Raw genomic sequence first — 8535 nt, forward strand, 5'->3', positions numbered from 1 at the left:
TGAGGGTTGTATTAAAACGTTGGTTGAGTAAATTTAGGACAGAATCAGGGACGGTTCTAGAAATTTTTCATCCGGGCTCCTGTCACAGAATTTTTTTGGCTTTCTGTATATATGTAATTCAGCAAGCAAAAATAGAGGTGGGTAGTAAAAAATTACTTTTATGAGTAAAAGGCTCAGTACTGTATTACTACTCTTATTTGAGTAAGATGTTTGGGTATACCAATGTGAGTAACTAAAATTTGTTTGTTTAAACCAAAAATCCACCAGACAGACAAAGTTTCATAGGTTTTATTTTGAAAGAAATGTAAAAAGGGAAAACATTCTTTTACCTGATTTTGTTATTTTGTTATTTACATTAATTATTTTCCTCATTGGCCTTTAAAATGCCAACATTTCCACGTAACTTTATATTCTGTTCCGTCTGATGATATAATTTTTAAATATATAATTGATGAAAGATAGGTTTTCCTTTTACTTGAGTAAAAGACATGTCTTAGAGGTGCTACTCTTACTTGAGTACTATGATAACGGTAGTCAAAGCTTGTCTTAAACAAAGCTTATTACTAATTCTGTTTTTATGTTATTTGATCTTCAAGTCAAACTTACCCCCAAATCAACTTTTTTTGGTAATAAACCATCTAAATAGATTGTTAAAGGTGCCATCTTTCTGTTTCTGTGCAAATTTTGACATTTTCATGTAAATGTGTTTCATTGAGCAATATTGTGGCTAAAACTCTCTCTTAGGTTGAACAGCGGCTAAGCAGTGGACTTTTCCTGTAGGTTTTGCACGTTTTACCAAATGCCTTTAACATAATATTGATGATTTTTGTTTTTTAATGCAAAACAAATCAAATTCCTCATCTGCTCGTGGGACATTGTAACCAGTGGATCATATTTACACATGGATATTTAAAATCAGCATCAACAATACTGAGTAATTCAAGGAATATGACTAAACAATTACAACTCCCGGAAAGGCCGTTTAAAAACGTTTTGTAAATTTAATCAAATCAATTGCTATTTGTGGTAAGGAATACATCAGGACATTTATGCACATTAAAATGATTTAAATCACACGCTTGTACACGTTTGTCTGTGACACCTGGATTTCCCCATTAAAAGATTATTCTATTCCATTATACAATCTGTTGTTGATGAACTTCTTCCTATTGGCTATCAGGTTTCACATTGTGCTGATAATCTGCTATGAAATAAATCTCGACGTCACTTTACGTTCAAATGACAGAAATGTGGAACTAGGCTCAGTTTAAAGAGTTTTCCATGCCACTCTGGAGACTGGCATCCAATTGAAACGCTGTGAAAGAAGATCTGGGTTAATCTCTCCAGATTTCCATGCACTCAGAGAGTTCAGAAGCAGTGACGCTACGTTATATTTCACTTTGTGACAGCCAAGTCTTCCCTTTAACAAGCTTCACAGATAAATCTACGCCAGCTGAAAATGTTCCCCCAAAGAATAGGGGTATTTTTTTGTTGTTGTTCCTCTTCAGGAATATCTCGACCGGCACAGAGATTAACATCTGTAACCCGACTCTTATGGATGATTTCACATGACGGCTGGAAGTCAGGAGATGTGATTAACACCCGTAAGTTTCGGATCAAGTTGCTTTAAAATAATATCCCCGTCGCGTTGTGCTGTTTTAGGAAGCAGAGATCCAGTTTGTTTGAACAGGGGGAATTTCTTGATCACCTGATTGTTTTTGCTCTTGCTGAGGTTGTTGGAAAAGCTGACAGCTTGTTTGCAGTTAAATGGATCAGAATTCAGAGCTGTTCTCGGACAAGAACCGCTGTATTCTCTCGCAGCTTGTGACTTGGCTTTAGGGAGAATCAAAACGGGTGGGAATGGTGTCTTTGTTGGGCCAGCACTGCTCTGTCTTCCCTTCTTTACTCTCTTGAACAGCGCCCCCCGCTGGTCTGAGTCATTCACGGCAGGTTAATCATGAACACATCAGCTCCTCGGGCATGACAGAGACTCTTTTGTTTGCCTACTCGCTGCCCTGGACATGTGCCCATTTGATATGTCAAACATAACATTTTCATTTTCACTGATAATGATTATACTTCAGCGACGGCATGGTGTGCCTCCAGGCTCACCTCCTGGACAAACAATGTTTTCTTTATGCTTTTATCGCAATATTTCACATCACTTTTCAATATTGTACAAACAGAAACTATCAGAGACATGAGGTGAGCTATAAAAGCAAGAAAAAACACAGATCTTTAACTGTGTGGTCTGCCTGAGAGGTCCCTTCTTGCTGTTAGCGCTCATTGGGTGTTTCTGAGTCCAGAAATCCACATTTTATGGGTTAGCAGGATGGAAATAGGCCGAATGTGATCGGAGAAAGTGTCATAAAACTGAGGAGTTCATGAGGAACTTATTTTTGTTGATGAAATTTATCTCAGAGCTCAAGTCAGTTTTTCACTGGTAATTAATTCATATTTTGCAAAGGCAGTGACATCTTAGGATGAGCAATTTTCCAAAAACCTAACTTTTTAGCAAAGTATCTTCATCAAGTGAAAAAAAGGAACCAGCTATGATTTATTTCTGTTAGTTTCTAAACAAGAAACTAAACATCACTTTACATGATGTTGAGTTTCCATGATGTTAACTTGTTGATGGTTAGTCAAGAAACAATCAACTGATTGAGAGACGTTCAGGCGTTGATGAATGTTTCTTGTTTCTGCTGAGTTTGCCTCTTGTTCCCCAGTAACATCTACACACAGTGTGGTCATCTAATCAAGGTTTCTTTGAAAGCAGGAAGCAAGATGCTAAAAGAAGTCTCCAAAACTCTAAACAATAGACTCTACAGGTTTAACTTCCACATGAGGTATACAACACCTTTGCTCTGTAGAAAAGCAGCGAAGGCCAGACTGAAGTTTACCAAAGATGACGGATAAAGACAAGTAATTTCTTTATTCTTCTTTTTAGAAATAAAGTAGAAACTGAATTATGTGGCCAAGCAAAGCATAAAGGTGGAAGTGTCATGGATTGCGTCCTGGCCAGCCCAACACCATAAAATCCACCATGAATTAATGAATGAATACTTGAGGACTATGCATTGCTGGAAATTAAGAAATAGAAAGTCTTTGGTTAAATCAAAGATATAACTTCAGAGCAACAGCATAAGATTTATAATCTTAACATTTCATCACTTCAGCAGTGATGATCGGTAAGAAAGCTGTGTAGCGGTGCTGATGGTTTGCCAGAGGGTGTGAGGAGTCTCTGACAAGGTTCAGAACGCTGCTCTTGCAGTGGCTCTGAAACAGATCCTGGACAAAGAGGTAGAGACACTCCAACATCCTTCTCAACTCCCCTTACTGTCCTCTGAAGGGCCCTCTTTGCTGCACAAAGACACACTCACTCACATCTCTGCAAAATGATGTGAGGATGCTGCTAACAGAGCGATCGTTGCTTCAGATTCTTCAGAAAGTGCATTCTCTGCACGAGGCCAGGGGCCATCAGACATCTGTAATTTGAAGGAACTTAATGCCTTCCACTCTCTCTAATACACAAACATCTTAACCGTTCATTGAACCAGCACCAAAGGGAGGTCACTCTACTGTGGAATAGTCAGCAAAATTTGATGATCAGGCTTTGCTCTTGTCTTCGTCATGGATTTGCAGGCATGGGTTAGCATGCTAGACCTGTAAATAGCAGAGAACCAAACGCACAGCCTTGAGGGATCCCAGTGCTCAGTGCAATTGAGTTGGAAAAGTTTTGCTTGTTAAGATTCACCTTCATTCAGATTCTTCAGTCCCGGGTTCTCCTCCAGGATTGTCCTCGGATCTGTTTGCTCCTCAGAGTGGCCCTCGGAGGGCGCTGGTGAGCGCAGCTTGTCTTGTCAGTGGGAACTCTGCATGGTGTGTGGAGGGAGGTTTTTTTTTTGTTCCTCTCTGCTCCATGTAAGTGTGTTTTTTATGTACTGTTTTGTGAATTAATTTTTAAATTCTTTTATTTTGTGTTTTCCTTGTACAGTGAGGGGACAAAACAAGCAGAAAATGTTTTTTTGAAAACAGTGTTGACCCACTCTTGTTTTAAGTAGCAGCTATGCCATGTTCTGTGTAGAAAATAAAGAATAATAATACAAATTAGAGTTCAAAAGCGATTTAAGAGCCAACAGTCCAGACATCTGAAGTCTTCTTGGGAACAAAATGTTCCCCCATACACAACCCTTTGATATGCATATCAACACATAAGTGAGAATATAAAAGGCCTTCCATCCAGAAGGAAAATGTATCATACAACTTACTGTATGCATAAGTAGATTTTAAAGATTTAAAATTTAAACCGTTTAAAAATATGTCTTTCAGCATAGATTTACACTGTTAACTAAACAAATGAAGTGACCTGTACAAAATCTGAGCTTCAAAGTTTAGAGAATGTGTGACAAATGCATGAGAACATTACTTAAATTACAAGAGACACTGTAGACTCATTGTGCTTTTTCTGCTTTCAGACTTCAGGGTAATACCCTTGAAATTTGCTGAATCATCATCCAAAGCCATTTCCTAAAGTTGTACCAACATCAGCTCATCTATTTACAAAGCAGTAACAAATAATAGGTATCAGCTGGATCGGTTTATCATGAGACTCCCACTCCCTAAGGTCTAAGTAATCGCTATTTTTTAAAAAGCTCCACAGGCGTCACGGTTTTGTTTTGGTTAAATATCTGCGCCGTTACTTAAATTGACGGGATCACACTTGTACCGCCAACCACTTTATCTCTCCGACAGCCAAGAACGCTGTTGAACATGGCAAATACTGCATTTCACACAAGCAACGATGTCCAAGTTCCGACATTTTGCAGCTTTTCGAATGCAGTGGAATCAAAGTTATTGTCGAATTTAAAGTACTGGAAGCTTTTTCACCTGTGGAGTCATTACCAGTCACTTATCTCTGGGTTAATGGATGTAGTTTGACATTAATTGCTAAACTTTATACCAAACGTCTAGAAAATTAGCTCAATATAAACAGATGTTTCATGTTCAACAAAAACGGCGTGACCTGCAGACATCTTATTCGAAATAAGTGTAACTACTGAGGAAAGCATTTTGCATAAATACAGACAAAGAATCTACAATTCCTGAACTGACATAATCACGCGTGCATATTGTGATTAGCAGACCTCGCTACATTAGTTTTCAGGTTCATCCTTTATGTTGTTGTTGCTAAATTACTGTACAGTGATTAGACACCTATTGAATAACTGCATTGTTTAATTATCTTGAAAAGGTTCCTTTACAATAAAAGCTGTAGTTTTAATTAGTTTGGCCCGGTAACAAAATAACCAGCTGCCTTCAACTCACTAGAGTTATATAAGCCCAAGTGAAATCACTCTATTAGTCTACATGCCAGGCTGATGGTTACCAAGGAGCCTGAAATCTTTCACACGTGCAGGTCATGATAAAAAGAAAAGCATCTCCCTTTTACTTGACTCGTCTTGGGAAACTGCTGCTAATAACTTTTTTTTTTTTTGGATCATCACAAACTTCAAAGTTGGGTTCCAATGAAGAAACTTCAGAATAAAAGAGTCCAGGAACCAACAGGACTATTTCCCACAGAGAGTTGGACTTCAGATATTGATGCTGCCGGTGCAGAGCTTGCTCAGCACCGGCAGCATTTTTAGTTGTAGTTATGTGTCGATAATGCCAAAAAAACAAAACAATAGACACTTCTTTTCAAGAATAATATCAATGACAAGTTGAGAATCTTGAGAGAAAAGAAATGATGCTGGGTTAATTATCATTTTGAGTGTTTAGGATGAAAAGTTGCTTCTTTGAGAAACAAAGATGTAGAGTCGCACTTCATCTGACGGGAGGGTTTACTCTCAGTCCTGCTGAAGGACATGAATAAAAAGTGGGATCAAAACATCTGAGAGCAACTTAATCCAACAATCCTGGCATAATTTTGTGATGATCTGTGTCTTTTCCAGCGTGATGGAGCACCACCTCACAAAGCAAACGCCACAAAGCATATCTTGTCTCAGCTTTTTTAGCTGACGGCACCTTTAAAACTTGCAACAAAAACCCCTGAACGGAGCGTTTTGTCAGATTACTCTCGCTCCTGCCTGTAGCTGGGGTTCACATAAGCGGTTATTACACCGTAATGATCAACATTTGTTCTTCTGCGAGACACCTAAGAAGCCAAAACATATATTCAGAGAACAAGAAACACCACCTCAGCTTTTCACATAAGCTCATGCTCTTCATAATGAGGCAATATATCCCACAGCAGCACTGCCTGTTACACTCGGCACACATCCACAGGCCAATTATATTATGTGGAGGCGCACAGCTGGGCTCAAAGTCAACTCATATTTCTAACAACAATTCCCTCCTTCTCCACAGCCTGTTGCTTTCTATTGTGGGAAAACTGTTTCCTCCTGATTAAGGGATAAGGTCATCGGGATTCGGGGTCTTTGAACTCGGTTGAGATACTCGCGTTGTAAATTTCCTCATGTCAGCCAAGCAGTTAAGGAAATGGCCTGCAGATTATGCAGCATGGAAATGATGGTGGATTAGCCGTGCGCTTCAGGCAGATGTTAAGTGCAGTAATTCACACGTGCAATTATGTTCAGCTAGAAGAAGCAGCCATATGTACAGTAAGCTGGCATCGCTAAGGATGTGTCTAGTCAAGTTTACTGGGATAACGCATTTCAGCAACAAAGTGTTTTACATCAGGAGAAGAGAAAACAGTCATCAATTATGAGACAAGGAATAAATATTAATTTTTTCTGTCAAATGTCGTCACCAAATTCACACATAAAATATGTCGATCAATGTTTCACTTGCTGCTAACCTCAACTAGTGGAGTTTTAGTCTTGATTTAAAGAAACTCAGTGTTTCAGCTGTAGTGCAGTTTTCTGGAAGTTTGTTCTGGGTTGTGGTGCTTAGAAGCTGAATGCTGCTTCTCTATATTTGGTTTTGGGAATGCAGAACAAACCAGAACCAAAATACCTCAAAGGTCTGGAAGGTTAACACAACAACAGCAGATCATCAATGTATTAGTGATTTATAAAGGAACAAAAGTATTTTAAAATTAGTCTCTGAGCTACAGGGAGCCAGTTTAAGGTCTTTATAGTTGGGCGATGTGCTCTATCTTCCTGGTTTTAGTCAGAATGCGAGCAGCAGGGTTCTGGATCAGCTGCATTTGTCTGATATTTCACAGACCTGTAAAGACACTGTTGCACTAATCAGTGTGACTAACGAAACACGTGGATGAGTTTCTCTAGATCTTACATTAATCCTTTATTCCTGGAAATGTTCTTCAGCTGATAGAAGGCTGACTTTGTAACTGCCTTTATGTGTCTCTGAATGTTCAGGTCAGAGTCCATCACTAAACCCAGATTTCTGCTAGTTTTTAGCTGTAATAACAGAAGCTGTGCTTTGACTCTAGATTGTTCCTTTTTAGGTCCAAAAATAACGACTTCAGTTTAGTTTCTATTCAGCTGGAGAAACTTATGGCCAACACCCACACATTGATTCGTTCTCTATATGTATTCTCTCCATATTCACACCTCCTATTTTACATTTCAGTGGATCGGACTTTCTGTTTGTATGATCACTGTGGATTATCATCGAGTGGAATATGATCCGGATCTCATTCGGAGCCAGATTAAGAGACACACAAGGCTGAGCTCCACTGGAGAATCAGATGAACAGCCTTCAGTGTGGCATTTGGCACATCCTCGGGATTATTTACACTCCGAATGAAATGTCACCTCATCCTGTGACCACTCAGCGTAGAGGAGCCACCATGAAACTACAACGCTTGTTCACTGACCCATTAACTGACTAAAGAAGGCGTTTATTGTCATTTAATGGTTTTGTGCGAAACAGCCGTGTGCGTGTAAGGAGCCTTGCGTTGAGAACAAAAAAAAAAGAAGAAGAAAACATCTCACAAGCAAGTCGGATTGACTTGCACGCGTGTTGCTGCATTTGTTTTTGTTTGTTGTGCAGCCAATGCAAGGCTGACGGTGAGGATGGCAAAATGGACGACCTCCATTTCCGCAGGAGGAGGTCGGCGCACACTGAGACACACCCATCGTTCAAGTGCTTACCTGGGCACATTTTCATACATTGGCACGACTCGCTTCACACAAGTCAGCACTTTCTTTCCGTCTTGTTCCTTTTCCTGGACCCTGATAATTACCGGTCCTAATTACCTCTCTTTGTGAAGCCGAAGAGTTTCAGCCTGCTCACACCAGCCCCTTGGTGGATGTGAGACAATCAGATTCACACTTTCAGCTGCTCAGGCTGAAAGACAAAGGTAAAGATTTTTCTTAATACAATAAATAAAATACTAGCATTCAAAACAGATCAAAAACAGAGTTGCTAAGTGGTCTTGATGGGTGTAAATAGTAATAAATAAATTTTAATAAATTTTCCATGTCTGGATAGGTTTAGGGAAAAAGGAAATGGAGTACAGACTCTGAGTGTCTGACGCCACTTTTGTTGTAGAAACAGTATTTCTACACTGGTTATATGAGCAAGTCACACCAGACAGTCCGGTAGACT

This window comes from Poecilia mexicana, unplaced genomic scaffold (assembly GCF_051168715.1).
Source record: "Poecilia mexicana isolate PSO_F unplaced genomic scaffold, ASM5116871v1 scaffold_3, whole genome shotgun sequence".
NCBI lineage: Eukaryota > Metazoa > Chordata > Actinopteri > Cyprinodontiformes > Poeciliidae > Poecilia > Poecilia mexicana.